General features: G+C 35.6%; 2 long non-coding RNA genes across 10 annotated transcripts in view; one reads left to right on the top strand and one right to left on the bottom strand.

Moving 5' to 3' along the window:
• LOC142403672 (uncharacterized) overlaps positions 1 to 21,256 on the bottom strand; it is an 80,276-nt gene that overhangs the window by 46,499 nt on the left and 12,521 nt on the right. For all 6 annotated transcript variants that reach the window (XR_012773667.1, XR_012773668.1, XR_012773670.1 and 3 more), the window contains exon 2: positions 5,206 to 5,255. This is a non-coding gene — a long non-coding RNA (uncharacterized LOC142403672). The remainder of the gene's footprint in view (positions 1 to 5,205; positions 5,256 to 21,256) is intronic.
• LOC142403687 (uncharacterized) overlaps positions 1 to 21,256 on the top strand; it is an 83,630-nt gene that overhangs the window by 12,856 nt on the left and 49,518 nt on the right. For 3 of the 4 annotated variants that reach the window (XR_012773677.1, XR_012773680.1, XR_012773679.1), the window contains exons 5-7: positions 10,114 to 10,200; positions 10,902 to 11,219; positions 15,886 to 16,037. This is a non-coding gene — a long non-coding RNA (uncharacterized LOC142403687). The remainder of the gene's footprint in view (positions 1 to 10,113; positions 10,201 to 10,901; positions 11,220 to 15,885; positions 16,038 to 21,256) is intronic. The other variant, XR_012773678.1, reaches the window with a different exon arrangement.

A 21,256-nucleotide genomic window follows, 5' to 3' on the forward strand; every position in this document is an offset into this window, starting at 1 on the left:
ACTGGTTTACTGTTATACTCCACTTGTCCTGAACTAGCTGTGGCCAAAATCCAACCTGTGCAGAATTATAGCTTTTCTGTAAATAAAAATATTTAGTCCTTATCGATCGATGATAAATTTTCAAACATGAGTCAAATGTAAACTGGTCCTATTTTCCTAAATCTGCAGATATTTTTTTTATCCTCTGCTACTGTTTGTTCCTTTATCTGGCAGTAGCAACATTATGGATGGGCAGATCAGTTTTACTTCTGTTGTTTACAAACGTGTGGGCAATGGAGGATGCCAGTTTGCTACTACTTCAGAAAGCTAAAAGCAGTAGCAGGCCCTAAAATTAATCCCAGGGGAAATCAGATAAAGAAGCAGAATGTTTCACACACAAACCAGAAGGTCTGGAGGGAGGGATGGAGTGGAAGACATCATTGTACCTTTGAAACAGCTGGAACCATTTCCAAGCTGTGGTCCACAAACCATTGGTGGACTACAAGGCTATGGTAAGTTGAACAGCTAAGTTTGACTAAACCATAGTTAACAGTGTTTTAAATAGTGTTTCCAATTAAAAGTTTGATTGGATGGGTGTGTGGTGGTTTTTGAAAAACATTAAGGGCTGATAATGATCTGTTGTTCCAAAAATATGGGAACCACAGTTCTGGAGTGTATGAAAAGGTAGAGAACACTCCCCACTTTCTCAGCTTTGGATAGGTTGTATGCCTCTCCACTAGAAGCAACAGCGAGAGGTTCCCAGAAAGGAGCCAGGAAGAGCTGTCTGGTAGCATTAACCCTTCTGTCCCTACCACGCCATCCCCAGTAACAGAATTGCGGGATTCTTAATCATTGCATTGTCCTTGAGTATCACTAAAAGTCTTCGCTACCCCTACTTTTCATATATACTCAGGACTAATAGATTTAGTTTTCCGAGAAGTGAGTATAATTTTTCAAGTCTTGGGTCCTTATCAGACAAAGATTAAACTTGTCAACTCCACTAGATTAAAATATATATCTGACTTTGAATTAATACCTGGTTTCTCATTGCCAAAAAACCAGATTTTAAAATTTTCTATTCTGTCATTATTAACAGACATAAACTTTCCTTAGAAGTATTAGCATGTCTTACTACAGTATCTGTTTATTAATTTTAATAGAATCCCAATTCTATTTGACCAGCTTCTTTTAATTTATGTCAGCTCCCTGAATGGTAATTTTACATTGTAAAAATCTTCTTTGTCCTCATATCAGGTCTCATTACTTTTTTTTCCTACTGAAAATTTTCCAGAATCATAAAATATTTGTATTATCAGTGATTTTAATTGCCCTCGACATAGGTTACTTCCCATTGTCCTGAGTACTACGCAAGCAAATTCATAAGTAGTTTGTAGAGGTGTTGTGTTTTCCAACATACTGCATATCTTTGTGTTAGGAATTATGGGGATGTTGAATTTGAGAAATGCCAAATTATAAGCCTTATTCAAGTGGTGTAATGGTGGATGTTTATCCTGAAAAAATCAGTTGTCTAATCGAAAATTACTGTAGTGTGTTTTATGAAATTTCAACAAAATACTGGAAACAAATGTTATTGACAATAGTGTTTTAAAAGGAACTGAAGAAAGTTGGCAGGCAAGCATGCTCTGTGTAACCTTTTTTTGTTCTGTATTTCTTACTTGTGTGTTTTGATACATGTATGGGAAATGAGGTGGTTTGTGCATGTTTTCATATTATCTGCTAAATACCTGTTGCTAACTTACATGATTCTGAAGTTGTCTTTGCTCAGGCTTAAGCTACTAGTTGAATACGAGATCGAGGGGAATCTTTGCCTTGTATCAGAAAGGAATATGTAAGGGAGGAGAGAGTGACTTCTGCTGTAGTGTGGAAAACGGTTATTTGGTATCATCTGTGAGTGACAGGAGAGAGGGATTCATGAGTCTAGGCAAGGATGTGGGTACAGAAGCAGTGATGGGGTGTATGCGTAGGACTGGGGATGAGTGTATGTGAACGAAGAATTTGGAATAGGGATCAGAACAGGGTTTCTGTAAGAGTTGGAGAGATGACAGTTGGATAAATATATTGGGGTCAGTTGGAAGTCACTTTACCACAGAACATGGCTACAGCTCTCTATCTGAATCTAGCTCACTCCACACTTGCCCTAGCTACACCCTTCCCTGTGTCTTCTGGAACCCCAGCTTCTTCTCCAGTTCCTGCACATGATGCTTTTAAGTGGAAAACCTACTTTCCTTCTTACCCCAGGAACAGTTACACGCAAAGGTACAAATGGTCCCACAAATCCCTCCCATCTAAAGCTTCTCTTCTGTCCCACTGTACTTTCTTCTGCCTCCTGCCTACGGGGTTCTGCACTGCAGATGCAGGCAGATAAAAGAATCATAGAATCATTTAGGTTGGAAAAGACCCTTAAGATTATCGAGTCCAACCATAAACCTAACACTACCAAGTCCACCACTAAACCATGTTCCTAAGCACCATGTCTTTTAAATACCCTCAGGGATGGTGACTCAACCACTTCCCTGAGCAGCCTGTTCCAATACTTAACAACCCTTTCAGTGAAGAAATTTTTCCTAATATCCAATCTAAACCTCCCCTGGTGCAACTTTAGGCCATTTCCTCTTGTCCTATCGCTTGTTACTTGGCAGAAGAGACCGACACCCACCTCGCTGCAACCTCCTTTCGGGTAGTTGTAAAGAGCGATAAGGTCTCCCCTGAGCCTCCTTTTCTCATAAGACTTGTGCTCTAGACCCTTCAGCAGCTTCGTTGCCCTTCTTTGGACATGCTCCTGCTGGATGTCTCATGTCTCAATGTCTTTCTTGTAGTGAGGGGCCCAAAACTGAACACAGTATTTGAGGTGCAGCCTCACCAGTGCCAAGTAAAAAGGGACTCAAATGAGATGCTGTGGAAGTGCTGGGTGCAAAATAATAATGCCTCTCCTTTCCAACATACAGTTTGCATCTTCTCCGACTAGGACATGTCCCATCATTTGAAATTTGCTGATCATAGATGAATTCTTTTGTTCTTTTTCCCCTCTTCATGTAGTACTCATTAGAATGTGATGATTTTTTTCCACATGATGAATTATGATTTTTTAGATAATGTTTGTCTTACTAAACAGCAGAAAAAATCTCTGATTTCTAAAGCCTGGTCCCTTTGATGCGCATTTTTCTGTGACCTATGACCTTCCTGAAAATAAATAAATTAATTAATTAATCCAGTGGATGATTGCACCTACTGGTGATAAGTTGAAGCTTACTGACAGAATGGTTGCTTTTCTTAATTATTATTTTGCAGATCCCTTAGAAGTTGTTCATGAAGACTAAAGAGTCTGCAGAAAGATTGAAAGCAGATGTCTTAGGGCATCCTCCTAAATGCAAGGGTTTTTTTAAATGCAGGGTTTTTTTTTGGCACAGATCTTTTTATAAGTTTTAAGCTTTTATTTAACAGTTTTCCTTCTTAATATATGATTGCATACCTATGTCTATGACTAAACTTAGCCAGCTAGAAGCATGATTTCTGTAAAAGTTTCAAATTCAGTAATTAATTAATAATCCTTTCAGCACCTGACAATACAAATAGGTTAGGTAGCAAGATCACTGTAGCAATAAGAAAATAAAGCATACTTTTTTTGTTGTTGTTAGAGAGTACATTTTAATGGTAAACTATTTTGGTGTTTCTTTCTTGGGCAGATTTTTATAGTGGATATAGAGATCACTCTTTTAGTTAGTCAATGTTGGTCCCTAAAAATTGGCTCTACTCTTGTTGCTTGTCATATGTCATTTTATCTTAAAGACTGCAGGAGTTCATGATTATTGAGAGGTAACACCTTGAAGTTTTGGCACTATCCTCTACAAAGTAACTTATACTGAGCTGACTTTCTTTTATCATGTCACTGAAACATCAAATGTTGATACTATGTGTGAAACACCATTTGATATAATGGCTATTAAGTTACTTGAAAAAAATATTGTAAAGATGGATTTTGTGTTTAGAAGAGCTGGCATCTAAAAATGTATGTCATGGATAGAGGTAATAAATGTTGTTTATGAATTGCTACAGGAGAAAAAATATTTACATTTGTGTACAATATGCTGGTCTTTAGCTATTTTCATCTCCTTCTAAATATCTTATCATAAGCTGGTTATAAAGTATTTAAAGACATGAATAATTTTATTTGTTGAAGCATTCAGTGCATCATTTAAAATGGCTACTAAAGGAGAGAAGTGGACGTGCATGTGTCATAACAGCTAAGCATAAAAAGAAGGTATCAGAGATAATAATAAAGTTCCAAATCAGCAAAAATCATTGTTATGTTTTGCTGTATGAGCAGAGCTCTTCACAGAATGGTGATCTTATTCTAAGATTACAGTTATCTAAATAGATTTTCATTGCTAAACTTTATTCTGGTGATTTTATATCTTGTTGAAAATGAGAGAATGCAAACACATTTTAAGTCATTGATCTTCAGCCATGCTAAAAGCTTTAAGGACTTGGTATTTCACCCCAGGTGGAATTTTGATGGGCATAGCTTTAAATTTTGGAATTTCAGAAATTGTGCAGGTGAGTAGGAAAAAGCAAATGTGAAAGGAAGAAACTGAAATGGAGAGGAGGAAATTATTTTCCTTTACAGAAGGAAGGGAAAGGTGAAAAACAATGTAATGAGCATAGGAGAAACAATAGGGTAGAAAGGGAGGAGTCAGGTAAGTGTTTACACTAATATTTTGTATTTAGTGCTCGGACATGTTATGTTTATGCATCCATGGAAAACAGATTTGAGACTTCAGCTTTCTGACTAACTGCTGTGCTCAGCTATACTTTACTCTCTGTGCATTTTTGCTTTAGCACGGTTGCCTCTAAGGAAGGCTTTAAATTGACTTTCAGAGCCATCCTGAATCACAAAATGCATTATCCTACTAGGAAATGATGACTGCCCCAATGTTCTGTTTTCCTAAGTTAGCTCTTAAAAAAAACTGTATTAGACATCAAAAAATCAAAGCCAGTTTTTTATATGTATTTCTGTTGTTAATTCTAGTGGCTAGCATTTGGGGCAGGGCACAGGCAGGCAGTAACACTTAAGAGTGGCAAAATTTGTGTGCAAAACCTAATGCTGAAATTGAAAATCAAAACTGCTAATTACTCATTATTCAACAGGAGTAGGCAAAGTCAATTAATTCATAACCAAATGTAGCTGTAGAACAATGGATTACTTACATTGGCTTTCATTACAGGTCAGACATCACTGTGTGGATTTCATCCATACGCTGTAATAAAATAAAATAAATTAGGAAATTGGCAACAAAAGTTTAATTCAGCAATTTGTTCATTTATGTGCTCAGTTACTGCATGATTCCCATGAGTATATATGGTATTACAGCGGAGTAAATGTTTAGGGAAAAGTTTTTGAACTGAGCAATTAACTAATATTTATATAGTGACTATAACTGGTCTTCATGAATTACCATGCTAAAAACTCGTTTATTTTTAAATACAGAGAAAGGGACCTCCCATTTTCTTATATTCACTTGGTGGTATGCATAAAATGCCTTGACTGTCCACCTGAGCAACACTTTAGTAACTGAGCCCTGAGCTGATGTACAGCAGAGTAGCATCCCCTCTAAAACTGCCGCATTGCTGACTGGGGACAGAGAGTGAAAATGGGTGGAGCAGGGAGAGGCCTTACAGTGCCAATTCACAAATAATTTTGGAGTGGTAACATCTACTTTTTGGAAGGTAGTGTATTAATTTCTGCTAATAGAGAGAGATAGGTCTGCATAAGAATTACGTTATAAATTGCTGTGTGATAGGGTTCCCTTTCCTGTGCAGTGTCTGTGTCACTGGACAGCAGTTTTTAAGAGCACCCAGTGAAGATACGAATACTGAAAAACTGACATAGCTGTACTCTTTATGTTCGTTCTAAAAGGAAAATTAAATTAAATGCAGATACAACTTTTAGAAGTTCTAAATAAGAGACTTCATGCTGTATTTTATAATTAGCCCTTACTGTTATGTTGTTTTGCATTAGTGTTACACTATTTTATATGACATGACTCTAGAATTGTTTAGATCATATAAATTCTTCAGTGCAAAATCACATTTCAAGTGGACCAATATTTAGATTTTAAAGATGTCTTTTTAATTGCATTGTAACTGACAACTCTGTGTTGTCCTCAAGTAATAGGCAGTATCAGCATGACTGTATTCTGAAACAGTCATTAATGGAAGACCATTGTATGCATAGGTCTCCAATTAGGTATGAATTGCACAGTCCCAGGATTATGTCTCTCAGACTTTCCATACTAACAAGAAAGTGGAGACTGTGAACTGTCCCTTTGGTGTATATTCCAGCCCCCAGCTCAGAGCCCAGGAGGAAAGCTCCCTTTTCCATCCTCTTTTCTGGTTATTTATGCTTTGGTACTGGAGTTCTGTACGAGCAGAGTCTTGTTTTTGCATCTGGGCTGGCAAGCTGGTGAAGGTGGTATGAAAAGGTTGTCCCCACAGAACTGCTCCACACTGAAGCTTCCTGCACAGAGACGGCTATATACGAACTTTAATACCAGCCCTTCACCCATGACTCTTGTATTTAATTATAGTTCATTTAAAATAACCATTATAATATAAGTATCCATGACCATGACATAGGATTTCAGCATTTTTTCACAATGGTATTTACTGTATTTAGTAACAAATTACTGAAATTTCAGCAGTGCCATTTTAACTATCAGTTAAATGTGATATTTCCTGAATCAGGTCTTAATGGTGGGAATACAGAATCCCAGTGATCTCAAGCTTTGATTTTTACTTACAGCAGATACACTTAAAGCCCCAGTAGTACATAATTAGTCGTAACAGAAAAGCAAACTTTCTTTTATTTGGGTCAGACTTCATTTTTGTGCTCAGTATAGTGAACACGAGTCATGTTCAGTAATGAAAAAATATTATGCAGCACAAACCTATTACATGTTCTATGCAGATGAAAGTCATTAGTAAATTTTCTTTGTTCAGAGTAAAGGAAGTTGAAAATATGCTGTTTCTCATATTATTTTAATCCAAATGTTGTTATCCGTAAGTATTCAGCTTTAAGATATACTGCTAGATTCACAAAAACCTAGTGAACTTCATAAAATCAATTACATTTCAAATATATGGTTCTGAGTCTTAAGATTCAGACCTTAGGATGGGATGAATCGCCCTCTGGAGGTGCCGGATTCGGTCTACTGAATTCGCAGGAATGCTGCTTTGAATTAACTAGCTCAAACTAAAAGTTGAGTCGCCTGTCACCTTAAGAGAGGAATAACTGAGCATTTCATACCATACTAGGTCTTTTCTGTAGACCTCTTTCTTTTTAAGAATGGCTGCCTTATTCGTCACCTTTTCTGTCAGTGTTCTTCTTGTACTGTTTCTAAAATGAATAAGCACAATTGTTACTGTTCCTATTTCCTGTGTATTTTGCTTTTTCCTGTCCTTTTTGATCTTGTTATCTTATCTTTCCTTGTTTTTTTTTCTTTTTCCTGACTCTTTAGCTGCCATCTCTTCTGAAGCTTTTCACTTGCTACCTCTCTGACCATCCTACCTTCCACATTGAGAGTATTGTCCTAACTTCTGATGTGGAAGATTGCTGACCCTTTCCTTTGATGCTGATACCAGTATTTTCTGTGAGAGATAGTACTGTAGTGAAGACATAGAAAAAGAAGAATATGGCACTCGTGAATTTTTTATGGTTTTGAATAATCAAGAAGTATTGTTCTTCTGCTTTCATATAAAATGTGCTGGTTTCCTAATGTACCTGTAATTTAAAGATGTTTGTAGAAATGTAAAATGAAATGTGAAGAATATAAAATCCATATTAAAGACATTTAAATTTAACAAAATATATCATTAGTCTTTATTTTAAAAATTGAGTCCTACATGGCTCACTTGCAAAAAGTGGGATAGATTTAAAAGTTGTGTACTGGTAAAGTCTGACTTATTAAAAGGTGAAATTATTTTCTGCCTTCCTATGGTAATATTTTCTTGATTTATACCTATTAAAGATCTCTCCTTCTCTTGAATTATCTGTCTTCTCCCTTTTTTTCTTCCTTTTGTTAACCTGAGTTTCCTGTTCTGTTCTGCACTGGACTCTCCTAACACTTTTGGTTCAATACTGATCAATTTTTCTCTCATATATGCATCCATTTGCCTAAAATATTGCTTTAAGCATGATCATATATATTCAAGAATATATTTACTTCTAAACACTGGATGGACCTGCTATTTTAGGACTTCCAGTAAACCAGATAAGAAACTTAACAATTCAGTGACAGCATTTTAAGTTTTTTATGACACATGTGCCTTCATTGGATCAAAGTACCTTGCCTCTTACATCAATGGAATCATAATTATAGACAGAGATGAACACTGCTGAAAAAATATAGACTTAGGGTACTTGTTCAATATAGGAATGCTAACTTAAGAAGAGCATCTGAATGAAAGCAAACATGCTGCATTCATAAATGGTATGGCAGAAGTTTTCAGATTTTATTTGCAAATAAAGAGAAATGCTAATGGAAAGAGTGCTTTGTATTGATAGTAATATAAGCAGTTAAAGTTTAAAAAAAAGACAACTAAAAGATGTGCATCCAGGATAATTTTTGCTAATCATGCTTTGTTATAGCAGAAACATTAAATAAAAGTTAATGTTTTCTGAGGGGTAGATACCTACATATTTTATTATCTATACTAAATGTTCTTTAGATAATCTGAATTCTTTGGATTGCAATAAAAGGAATGCCAAGTACATGATAAAACACAAATAGTGAGGTTCAGAACTTTCCGGTTTAGATGTGTAAAATATGATTCTGACGCCTCTTCTGATACTTACAGTAATTTGCAATGACAGTAATAATAGCAACTTACTAGAAAAAGATTGGAGGTGTGGCTGAGAATGTAATTTATGGTGCCTAAAAGTTTTTAACTAGTGCAGTTATAAGCAGGACTTTGCGTAATTTTGAGCCCATTAAAAAAGCACCTTCTTTGCCAGATTAATTTACTGAGCATGAGGATGACTTTACAGACAAGGATTAGAAAGTAGAGGAAATTTAGAATCTCTAAAACAGTTACACTGATGATGAGTTTTTGTGTTGTACAGTAGTAGCAGTAAGTTTTTTGTTAGAATGAATCAACTGCAACTAATTTTGTAAAAATGAACCATATGAAAATTATCCATGGAAAAAGAAAGAAAGAATATTAAAAACTATGTAAAACCTGTTAGGATTTTCTGGGGTATATCCTCAAATGGTATAATTTGGCATACATAAAGTTAAGTCACCGCTGCTTACCGAAGATTTGTCCTTTCTATTAACTATATAATACAATACAGATCCTGAAATAGTCCCTTACTTAAGACTTGTATTCATTTTACAGTAGAGTAGTTATGGAATAAGGTCTTACTCATCATGAGAAATAATACAATTCTAACAATGGCATATTATTGTTAGAAGGAAGTACATCAAACTGACTTAAATTAGCATAGTTTTAGAAAATGACTTTGGTTTTGAGAGTACTGTATTGATATTGCTTGCTAAGTTACAAAACTATTGCTTGTTTAATAGTACTACCAATCTAAAATGTAGAGTTGTAGTTTGAAGATAAAATTATTGTTACACTCAAGTTTATGTATTTTTGATTTGCAATTTTTGGGTGATAATGTCTCAGTTAAAACAACCAGTTAAAATGTCTATCTTTTTAATTTATGAAGAACAGTGAGGAAAGCATAGCTGGAAATACTAACAAAACAGGAAAGATTTTTCAGCAAATGGGTGAGTGTAACCATAGGGAAACACTTGCAAGAGGAGAATAAAGTCGAGTGAATATTGCTACATTGAGATGTGAAAACATACTTCACCTATAAGGTCTTGCAGGAAATGAAATAATCATGAAAAATTAGGTCTTTCTGTTCATAAACACAGCTTAGGTACATGTGGTCTTGAGAGGTGCAGTACCAGTACAAATTCCATGAAATGTTCTTTGATCGCATTACAAACAAGTGTGGCTAAGACATAAATAGAATATAACTATCTGTTGCTATATAAGGAAGATAAGGTGAGGGAAGCATAATTTATAAAACAACCACCCTGCTTGCAGATCCTGCAATTCACATGGCTGGCAGACACAGAAATAATTTCACAAATGAAAATGGAAGATGCAAAATCCATGAAGATTGTGTTGAAGGTTTGTTTCATTTGACTTTCTCTATGATTATGATATATATATATACACATATTATAATATATCTATATTATACATACATATATTGCTATGTATATGAAAATAAATGTGTGAAAAGCTGTAAAAGAGGAATTTGAGTTACATGCAAGAAATGTTTCAAAATAGGCTACAGGAGGATATTTTTGTATGCTACTTAAAACAACTGGAAGAAGTAATGAGAGTTAATTCAGTCCTGGATCGGATAGTGATCAGAAAAAAAAAGATACTAGATTTAAAATGAAGACCTTATGGACCTACAATACTTCTGGTTTAATAAAGAGACCAGAAAAAGGGTAAACATACTGTGAAAATCACTGACAGAAATGTAAAGGGTTTGAAGAGTAATAGCAGAAAGATGGTTTAGCAATAACATTGCAATACAATAAGAGGAAGATTCTGCTGTAAATAAATGTGTAGTGAAGTATAAAGTAGGAGAAAAGAAAATGGAACTGGAAATGGGAACTTCAAGCTTGCCTTCATGCAAAGATAAAATAGAAAGGAAAGAAAGCTCGGACCATGTGATGCTATCTGAGAAAGCCTAATTAGCCGCTTACTATAGTTTTGCTAATATAATCTGAAAATATATGAAACTTTTAAAGAAACACTAGAAAGCAGATTTTTTTCAAATTTCTTCAACTTTTAATTTTTCTCTTTGTTTCCCATAGAGTAATACTGAATAAAAGGAAATCTGAGACCACTGTCTACAAATCAGATCATGTATTTGAAAAGATAGTTGAAGAGACAACAAACAAAAATGATGATTGAAAATATAGAAAAGTATCTGAAAATGTGAAGGGGTCCAGATTCTGTACCCCTGTTCTGCCCACTGGAGGTAGCACAAGGTAGCCAAGATCCATTCCTACTCACAGGCTGAAAATTCTCCTGCTGCGGGGAAGTCACAGTCAGCCTAACGCTGCTCCATCCCTCTCCCATGCCAACAGCTCTCATCCTTCGCACAGGTTTGGTAATGGGAGCATAAGAAGGTATGCTTACTCTCTACCAATTTTCAGCTGCATTTAATTTCTTGTATGACATCTGTACTAGAAAAAAAAATGAGCCACAGCCCAGTCAAGAGTTGGTAGCAAATTACAGTTCACATTCACGTGGCTAACCCATCTGCTTTCCTGAAGCAGGGTGGCCTCGTTCATACTGCCTACTAAAAACAGTCCCTAGCCCATGCTATTCCCCAAATCTTGCTGTGTCTTACCTGAGTGCTCACTGGCCTGAGCCAAAAGCATACCAAAGAGCATGCTGACAGTTAAATGGCATGGATTATCACATGGTAGAGCTCAAGCATGTGCCTGGGCCCTGTTTAGCTCAGTCAAACACATGTAACCTTATAAACTACATCTAGTTGGCAATAATTACAACTGTACTAGCCTCCTCTGAATTAAAATCGCAGTGGCATGAAAACCAGTAATCTATAGGTATCTTTCAGACTACTGTTTCTTGAACAGAAATGTCAATGAATGTATAAATTTGGATGTAATGTGTGACAGTAAAAAGAAAGAAAGTGTAGAAAATCTGAAAAATTGGTAAATTAAGAAAGTCAGAGGAGGACAATAAAAGGTAAAACAGTACTTATCTGACGTGGAAGTATTTTTAAATGGAAACTGGAAAGCCAGTTCGATGAGGGAATATTCTTTTCAAAATAAGCAAGGTTACAATAAAAAGGTCAGTATATGACCTTTTGGGTAAATAGATTTAGTTCATTATTAAAATGCAGTTTGGGTCCCACCTCTGTGGACCTCCTTGTAGGATAAAAGCCTGAAATATAATGCATTTGCTTACGATGTTTTATTCTGAGACTTTTGAGAAGGACCTTATGCTGAAGTGGCACACTTCAATATAAAATAGTGACCTCATCATGCACATGATGGGATAAGTGCTTTACTGAATATTTATACAGATTTCAAAAAAGGATGTGCAATAATATCTTGGGATTAACATAATCTCTGTATTACTTGGACAGTTTTCCAGTATGTGATGTAATTACTATTAGGTTCCAGGTCATATTTTGACCTAGTGAGGTCACCAGTTATTTTCATGATCATTTCTAATTTTACAGGTTGTAGAAAACTATGTGCAGGATGCACAAAAAGGGAAAATAAAATTGCATTCATAGGCTACTTTGTGAACTGGGATTAACTGCTTAAGTCTGAAGACAGAAAATAAAAAGCGAAGGGAAAATGTGGCAAGTCAGAAAATGTTGGAACATAAAAGACAGTATTCAACTAATGCATTAAGTTACTCAGAAGTAAAGAGAGGAAATACACTGCTCAAATAAACACTATATGCCGATTCTGAAAGGGGGTCAGCTCCTCTGGTGAGTGCTGAGGATCTCTACTTGCTACTTTACTTTGCAAAATCAGTGCTTGAAATATCTGTCTAAAGTGTGGTAAATGCAAGAAAGGTATCACAATGCCATTGAGTTTATGCGAAGAAAGCCGTCACTGTGTTTGTTTGTATGTTACATGTAAAAATATAAAATTAAGGAGCTACTAGATCTGTTACATATAGTGCTGTTATAACCACATCTATAATGCTCAAGTCATTTTGGTATGGTGTCACAGGTAGTTTAAAAGAAAATAGATAAATGCAAAACAAGGTAACCACTCTCATGAAAACATGCTAAATTTACTAAATGTATATAATCCACAAACAGAGTGATTTGGGGTGACGAAAATTTTTGTATATACAATACTGACTAATTTTAAATTTAGTCAGTATATAAAGGACATAAATGAAATAAATAAATTGAGAAAAATTTTAGAATGCTATAGATTAAAGGAAAATGGCCAGAAGTTGAGAAGGAAGGTTGGGAATAGGTGTTTAGAAACAATTCTTAATAGGAAATGATTCTTAATGGAACACTGGGAAGCAAATAGACCATCATAACAAATATTCAGCAATAAATTTACCTATAGATTAAGTAGCGTAATTTATTTGGAGAAGCAGTCCTGCAGAAATCCAGGCAGCTTTTCTGGAGGAACTAATGGGCTATTCTGGCTTTACTGTATTGCCACCAACCCTATGTGCAACACAGTGGGGAACTATGTTGGGAAGAATCACTTCTGTAATATGAATGTACGATTCTGTACCTTTGGCTTGCTTTAGCTTCAGGAGAGTTACTTTCTTGCAAATAATAGAAATATGTTCTTGCAAATAATAGAAACTACATTAAAAAAGCAAGAGAACATCAATGAAAAATACAAGTAGAATTATATACACATAGATGGAGAAAAACATAAAGCAAATCTGTCACATATATTACATACCTAGGTGAAAAAAAAGTGTTCTTTCTATAATGACCTTGTAATTTTGAAATGCAAATGCATTATATAAAAGTCTAATACTGTGATCCCCTCGAACATAGTTTTAGAAAATGACATGAAACAACCAAACAAAATATTTGAGGTTGTCCACTTCTCTCTGAATACATTGCATATTCTAAACCTAATGTCTGAACTCTGGAACTGGTAGTTCCTGTTTTGAGGAAAAGAGTCATTTTAAGACTTCTATGAAAAGAGATTCTGAAATGTTAGGGCAAATAGTGCAAGTATGACTGTCTGCTAGAGAAGTCTTCATAAACTGCTTCTCTCTTCATTGCAAATACATTCTGCACCCATCACTCCTGCTTAAATAATCACTTGTTGGGGGTTTGCCTCTCTGTGTTTCCCAAGGAAGTGGGGGGGCATAGTTTTTAGGAGCTGCTGGAAGCTACATTGCAGTATGGCAAGGAGGAGACAACTACATCAGAATTTCAGCTAAAGGGTAGAGGAATTGTAAAAAGGCTTTTGCGGAGATGGGGAATGAGTGGCTCTGAGCAGGAGTGTAAGGCTGCTGGGAGCCCTTAAGCCTATTCACTCATTTAGTATATTGAGAGCACACCTAGGTATCATGGGATTTGGATGTTTTGCAGTTGGATAGATTAACTAGATTACAAAGAACAACTACTAAATTTCAGGAATTCATTATGAAAGTACCCTATGAATAAACTATATGAATATTAAAAAGCAAAACCAAACCATAGAAACCACTTCTTAGAAGAACTTTCATATGTGATTGTGGTATAGTTGCATAGTCTGTGCAAGTGAAGTAGAGCAAAGAAGCAGAAAATCTGGGCTAGATGTCATAAACCACTGCCCAGTTTTTCACTTTTTTTTTTCTTCTTCTTTCCAAGGAAATGACTTGGAGATTCCTGGGATAAACTATCTCTGGTTAAAAAAAGTAGAGAGACTAGATTCTCTAGAGGCAGGCATCTGGAAATAAATGTGAAGACAGACAGCCACTGCAGCATTTAGAGCACTTCTTTGATCTGGTTATTATCTTACATCCTTTGTTTTACTTTTCTTGGTCCAGAATATTTTGGCTTTATTCAGACAAAACTCATTGAAAACAATGCAGAACGTGACATACTTTTGCCACGAACTAATAATTGTGTAATTGTCAAAAAGAGACTCCATAGTATACTTCAACTAGCGACATCCTTCTGCCTCCATTTCAGCAGACATTATTTTGAGACAATAGAGAGAGATACAGGCTTTGAATCAAATCTTCCTTCTATTATGCCTGATTCTCAAAGAAAACTAGATTTATGCCTGCCTGTCCATCCATCTATCTGTCTGCTTATTTATTAAGAATATTATAATTCTTGTTTTAGCTGTTAAATGTAAAAATAAAAGGTATCGTATTACTAAGTAGAAGGCATACAAAATCCCTGTTTTATCCAGTTCTTTGAAGAAAAGGAAAAAAATAAGAACAAGTGAATTATTCAAAGAAAATTAAGTGTCATTACTGATTTCCAAAAAAGTTACTGAAGAGGTGGATAGATGCATTTTGTTTCAAGGGTCTGTGGGCCCTACTGCTCTAGAGTACCACAAAATTCCAAGTAACATTCATACCACCCAGTTTTACAGATGAAGCAAAAGCAAGGAACGCTCATGCAAAACGGCCAGAATAAAAGTCAGTGAATAAAACTGTTGTATCTGTGTTAAAATAAAATCTGGAAAAGGAAAATTATTTTGATGTCCAGGTGAAGATGAATGCGTAGGAGAGCACATGAGTGAAATGGTTTTTGGAAAGCAAGATTTATAAGGCACATTTCAAAAGAGTTGTATTTGTTTAGTCTAGAGAAGAGAAGACTGGGGAAAATAATCTGACATCTGAAGATTATTGTGAAGAAGATGGTCATCAATTGTCTTTTATACCCAGTTGTGGAAGGACAAGAAAAAATTATCTTAATTTACAGTGAAGAAGAACAGGATACATATTTGGAAAATCCTTCTAAGTACAAGGACAGTTAAAGACTGGAACCAGGCTATCTGGTGATGCTGGAGCATCTCCCTCACTGGCATTTTATAACAGATTAGACAAAAAGTTTCTGTCATCACAATGCTCTTACATCTATATTCTTTCATAATTGTTAGCTCCACTCAATAAATAATCTGGAATGTTAAGAAGTAATTTGAAAAATAAATTCAGAAGGTGGAGATGAAACTGGATAGTCTGAACACATGATAAATCATCAAAAATGCAGCTATCATTTTTTGTCAATAGATGTATTCTTGTATTTTGTATGCCTTTCTATATTTTAATTTTCACTTATTTTAATTTTGAAGTTCATACACATATAATTTCTATTTACAGATCATCAATAAGGGTAAAGCATTTTACCTGTTCATTCAAGCAGTACTATTACTCTGCTTACACTACTTGATGCTCCGGGCAGGAAGCTGGTTTCAGCATTGTCAATACCCTTTTTCCTTGGCTTCTCATTCTATCTAGCGCATGCTCTTCAGGTATGTATAGCTTTGCAGATATTACAGGGAAATATCCTGCATTCAAAACACATGTAGTTTATTTTAAGTCACATATAGATAACTAGAGTTTATTATTTGACAGAATATCTGAAAAGGTCTGATTCCTAAACAAAACCAGAACTTTGATGATGAATTTTACTTTCTGTGGTTAACAGCCTATTTTTACTGTGATAAGTAAAGCCTGTTAGTAATAAAAATGAAACCTAGTATCTATGCTGTGATAGTGGAACCCTAAAGTGAAATTAGTTAGTGATATTAGAAAGTATCACTTGTATTTCTGCTGCAAACCTCAAGATATTTTATTTTCCTGTACTCAAAAACAACATTAAAGAATATGTATGGTTCACGTTACCAACATTCATGGCCTTGATTATAATGTGAATCATTCGTGTATATGCTTTTGTTAGAGCATAAAATATGTAACATAAGTGAGCAAGGATATTGAAGGAATGAAGATCATTTGCCTATTCAGAATACTGACAGAATTCAGTCTGTTTGGAATACTGGCTAGCATGTCTGTTCTTTCTAAGAAATTCAATTTGAAGGATGATGAGAAAACCGTTTATATTTATTACTGTGATAATCTGTTAGCTGCTTAAGGTCTTACGTGTTCATATCAAACAATAATTAAAGTCTTCAAATTAAAGTGTTTATCTTCCAGTGTTTTTTCTTGTATTGGGTCTGCAACAGGAAAGGCTGTGAACATTTGCAAATGGACATTTTATTGTACCTTCTTCCCTCAGATTGTCTTAGAGATGTTTCAATTATTAGAAGCAGCTGTATTAAAAATGTGAATAGCATACAGAGAATCAAGTGGCTTTCACTCCGTTAACCTCCCAGAGAGGAAGATCAAAGTAGGAGAAGTAGCACCCCTTCACTTTTGTAGCTCGCTCTGTCTTGTTATCTTGATATAGAACCACGGGGTTCCAGTATAACTTTTCTGTTTAATACTGCACTTGAATCATCTAGATTTACCTGGCTTTGGTTTATGTTTTTTTTTTTAAATAGGAGACATCTACTTATGCTATTTGAGAATTAACTTAGAAAGAGACCATCAAAGTCTTAAAACCTTTATAATACAAGCCAATCTGGAGAAAGATTGTTGTCAACTTGAATAGAATTATTCAAGAATATGAATCCCATACCACTGCACCTTTATATTAATACAGTTTATATAGAAGAAAATGGTATAGGTCAGAGAAGCTTTTGGAGGAACGTGTCTAGCAAATAACTTTAGAATGTTTAATTCACACTTTTTTACAAGGACAGGAAAATACAATTCCTGGATAGAAGTGAAATACAGCTTTAAAAAGGCCTTTGAAAGTTGAGTGACTTGACTTCTCCTGAAAGCCAGAGAAGTAGCTTATGATCCAATATGTTTCGTGAAGAGAGAATAATGGTTCTAAATTGTGAGATGCCTTAAAGAATTGAACAAATTGAGAAAAATGAAAAAACTACTAAGGCTCCTTTTACTTACAAGTAAAATCTAAGGTTGTCTGGTTTTACTTGTCAGAACTTGCTTTTCAACATGTGTATTAATTTAATAATTTTTGTAATTGAACATTCACATTTATATTTATAGTTTGAAGTTATAAAATGCAAACTATATTTTCAGCTTTCCCATTTAATATTGTATTGAACAGTTTAAAAATAATTTTTGCTGACTAAAGAAAATATTTAGTTAACCAGAGAGGATCTACTATGATGAGAAATTTAGTTTTCCTGCATATCTTCAGAGGCCCAATGCAGCTACTACAGAAATCAACCCCCAGCAAGGTGCCTCTGTCTATTTTGGACAGTATGATACTCAGGAAAATATAGAGCTAATAATATAGAAGGACCTAACCCCCATTTTCAAAGGTGCCAATTAATTTATCATTTAATAATTTTGAAAATATTACTTACAGATTAAATAAGGACATTGAGAAACAGTAAGAATAATTAAGGGTGGTTAGGAAGAAAAAGAATATATGCAGTTTGATTAAGTGAGGTAAACAACCATATACAAGGAAACTGGAATGATATAATATTTATTTAAGTTGGCAGGAGAATGTATAACTGGAGGTAGAATTGGGCAAACATTGTGTGCAGTTATTCTGAGTTATTCTATTTTAGCAGATTTAATAATGTTTTAAAGTGGTGGTAATCCCCTTATTTAACATAACCGCAATTGGACTGGACAAAGTAGCAGAAACTGTACTTCAGAAAGACAATCCTATGATTGGATATAGGTTGGAAAGTATAAGTGTTAACATTTAAGAGTGTGGAAGTTTTTTGGCCAATTTTGAGAAGTAAATAAGAAAATGTCAGAATTAAGAAAATGTTTTCTCTGGAGTACTAGAAAGTGTATTTGTATGTAGTTTTGGGCTCTCCAGACTAATATTGTGATGTACAGTAACAGTATAAAGAGATGCTTGCTTTCTTAATGTAGTTTGTGTGTGTGTTAATTTGCATAGCCCAGTTTTCCATCTGCATTGGCCAAAGCACAGAGAGTTATTTTAATTGCCCAATTTTTATAAAGAGCGTGAATAACTCATCTGGGATGCTTTTGGCTGCTTCTTTGAGTGGTTGTGGATTTCATTGGTGGTATGTATGTGCCCCATGAGTGCAAGGACAAATTATTTGGACAAGATGGTGTCACCAGACTACTACTTGAAGCACCTCCATGTCCACTATCCTCAGGGCATTAAATAGCGATGTGAGTACAAACATTCATGATTTCATTATTTCCATCATAGCACAAAGATGGAAATAATGCAGTATATGTACTGTGTGATTCATTTAACTTTGTATGTAATAGTATAATTAATTTCATGCAGTAAATGAAGTCTCCTTATGACCATTAGCAAAATAAATTAACGTCCTAGATATATCTCTTTATATATGGATAAAGGAGTCATAAGTTACTGGGGTTTAAGATTTTCCCTAGTGTGATTCTTCAGAGAGCAACATGTCCCATAGTAACGTTTCCTTTTTCCAAGAGGAAACATACAGCAGGGGAGGGAGAAAACTTCCCTCGAACAGAAATCAATCTATTTCTAAATTCCACAAGTAAAGCTATAGTTATGATTTAAGACAGTGTCTCTTATTCAGTGTCCTAAAAGCTGTGATTCTGAGCTTCTGGGACATACCCATTACCAGGGTCCACTTGTATTGGCAGGGAAGTCTGATGGAGGCAAGAGAACCGTGATTCCCAGCACAAGTTGCTGCCCATGCACGTAGCAAGGGATAAAAGATTAATCAGCAATATGGCGTGTCTTTGATTCATGTATTTTAAAGTCCAGGGCCTGAAAAGACCTATTTTATTACTTGCATGCTCCCTGCAGGGACCTTGATAGTGACTGGCTTTGTGTTGAGCGCCTTATGCATTTATAGCCCTGATAGTAGTGATTGCCTTTGTATTTTCAGTATTGTGTTGTACATAGTGCTGACTTGGTCTCATGGCTCTTCTCTCTCTTACCCTCTAACAAGCTATCCGGCTTATTAGAAAAAATAAACACCAGAAGTAGATTCCCTTCTACAACTGATTGCAGAAGCAAATGTACCATTACAAATCAGTGACAGAGCCTTCTGTACCTACAACTTTACAGAAAGGGTGAGGGGGCTAGCAGTTCAGTGTCAACTATCAGTGCCTCAGCACTGTCATTTGCTATTTCAAATTCAGACTGGAGTAGTATCCATAATCTCCTAACCAATCACTAATCCTCAGGGATTTTGAACTGCCAGCCTGCAAGATGTCTATTTTTACATAGGGGTCCATGCAGCAGAGAAAAGACATTAGATTCCTCATAGGAACACTGGACTACATTACAGTGCTACCCTTCAGTCTTTCTCGTGAACCAAGCAGGAATTTCTGTTGGGTTTGTGTTCCCCCTGCCTCCTTCCAGAAAAAGTAGCCATCATCACAGCCCGTCTCTGAAGATAAAGGACTGAAGTGTAGTACCACAACAGCTGATTGATTCAGTTCACACAGGTCTAAAACTATGATCAATAGTTCTCAGACTTAGAAAAACAGCAACATTGATTTGAAACACTTGGTTATGGTTTTGCTGTTATACATCATATTATCAAGAGCTTTTTACTTCCCAGAGGAGAGATCCTAGACAGTAACAGGTCAATGAAATCAGCTTCTAGGTCATCTTTTAAGATCAGTGAAAACATCTCAGCATTTATAGTCTCTCACAAAACATTCTGTACTTTATCTACATTGTGCACAAAGTTGACTGAAACCACAGCCTTGTAACTACCTGGTACGTGCCGCATCAGATGTCTATGGTACACAAAGAAGTCCTCTCCTCATTAAACTTGGAACAAACGATACTGAGTACAGTGTCATCTTCATATCTTAATGTACCAAGGGTCTGGGTGACAGACAGGTCTATTCAGAGATAGGGATTTGCTCACATTCAGAATCTCTGTGATGCTCAGGGGATGCTTTGTCTCCATCTAAATATCTCAGAGTCAGGACCCTCTGCCTTGAACAAAAAGTACATTTGGTTTTGTTTTTCAGGGACTTACCAAACAAGTGCCAATAGTCAATGTGACAATTGATTGTATGTTTTGTCAACAAGCCAGTGAGGGGCAAGATCATCCTCAGGAACTTTTATGTGACATATGGCTCTGAATTAAGCCAGTCAGAACCAGGCAACATTTGGGGTTAGGGCTGGTAACATTAGAGGCTCTGAGCCTTTCTAACCTTCAGCATATCTAACCATCATAGCAGGGAGTCAACAGCAATGATCTGTCTTCCAGAGTTAGCTTTTTCAAATGCGGACTCCTAAATGTGCACTTGTTCATAACAGACACGAATAGGTGTCCCGTTCTAACCAGAGGGATGCTGAGAGCTCCTGAAAAAATGTTTTGTTTGCCTTTTTAGTAACATGGAGTTTGTATGCCTTTTTTTTTACCTTTCTTTGTGTCTTGTGAAACTTTCAGTACAGTCTCTTTACCTGCTTAGCCAAACATACTCTTCCGAAATAATAATCAGATCCTGCAGCCAAACCCAGTATGATTATAGCTGATAGACTGGATGTTGCCTAGGTGAAATCTGCTGACAGAAACTATTTTGCAACAGTACAGATAATTTTGTGTCAAATAGAGTCACTTTAACTAGAGTTACTCACAAACCTAAACAGAAAGAATTTATGTTTGAGTATCCTAGTATCGTCAGTCTCCCTTAACTTCTTCTACTTCAATAG

Source organism: Mycteria americana, chromosome 1 (assembly GCF_035582795.1).
Source record: "Mycteria americana isolate JAX WOST 10 ecotype Jacksonville Zoo and Gardens chromosome 1, USCA_MyAme_1.0, whole genome shotgun sequence".
In the NCBI taxonomy this organism is placed as follows: Eukaryota; Metazoa; Chordata; class Aves; order Ciconiiformes; family Ciconiidae; genus Mycteria; species Mycteria americana.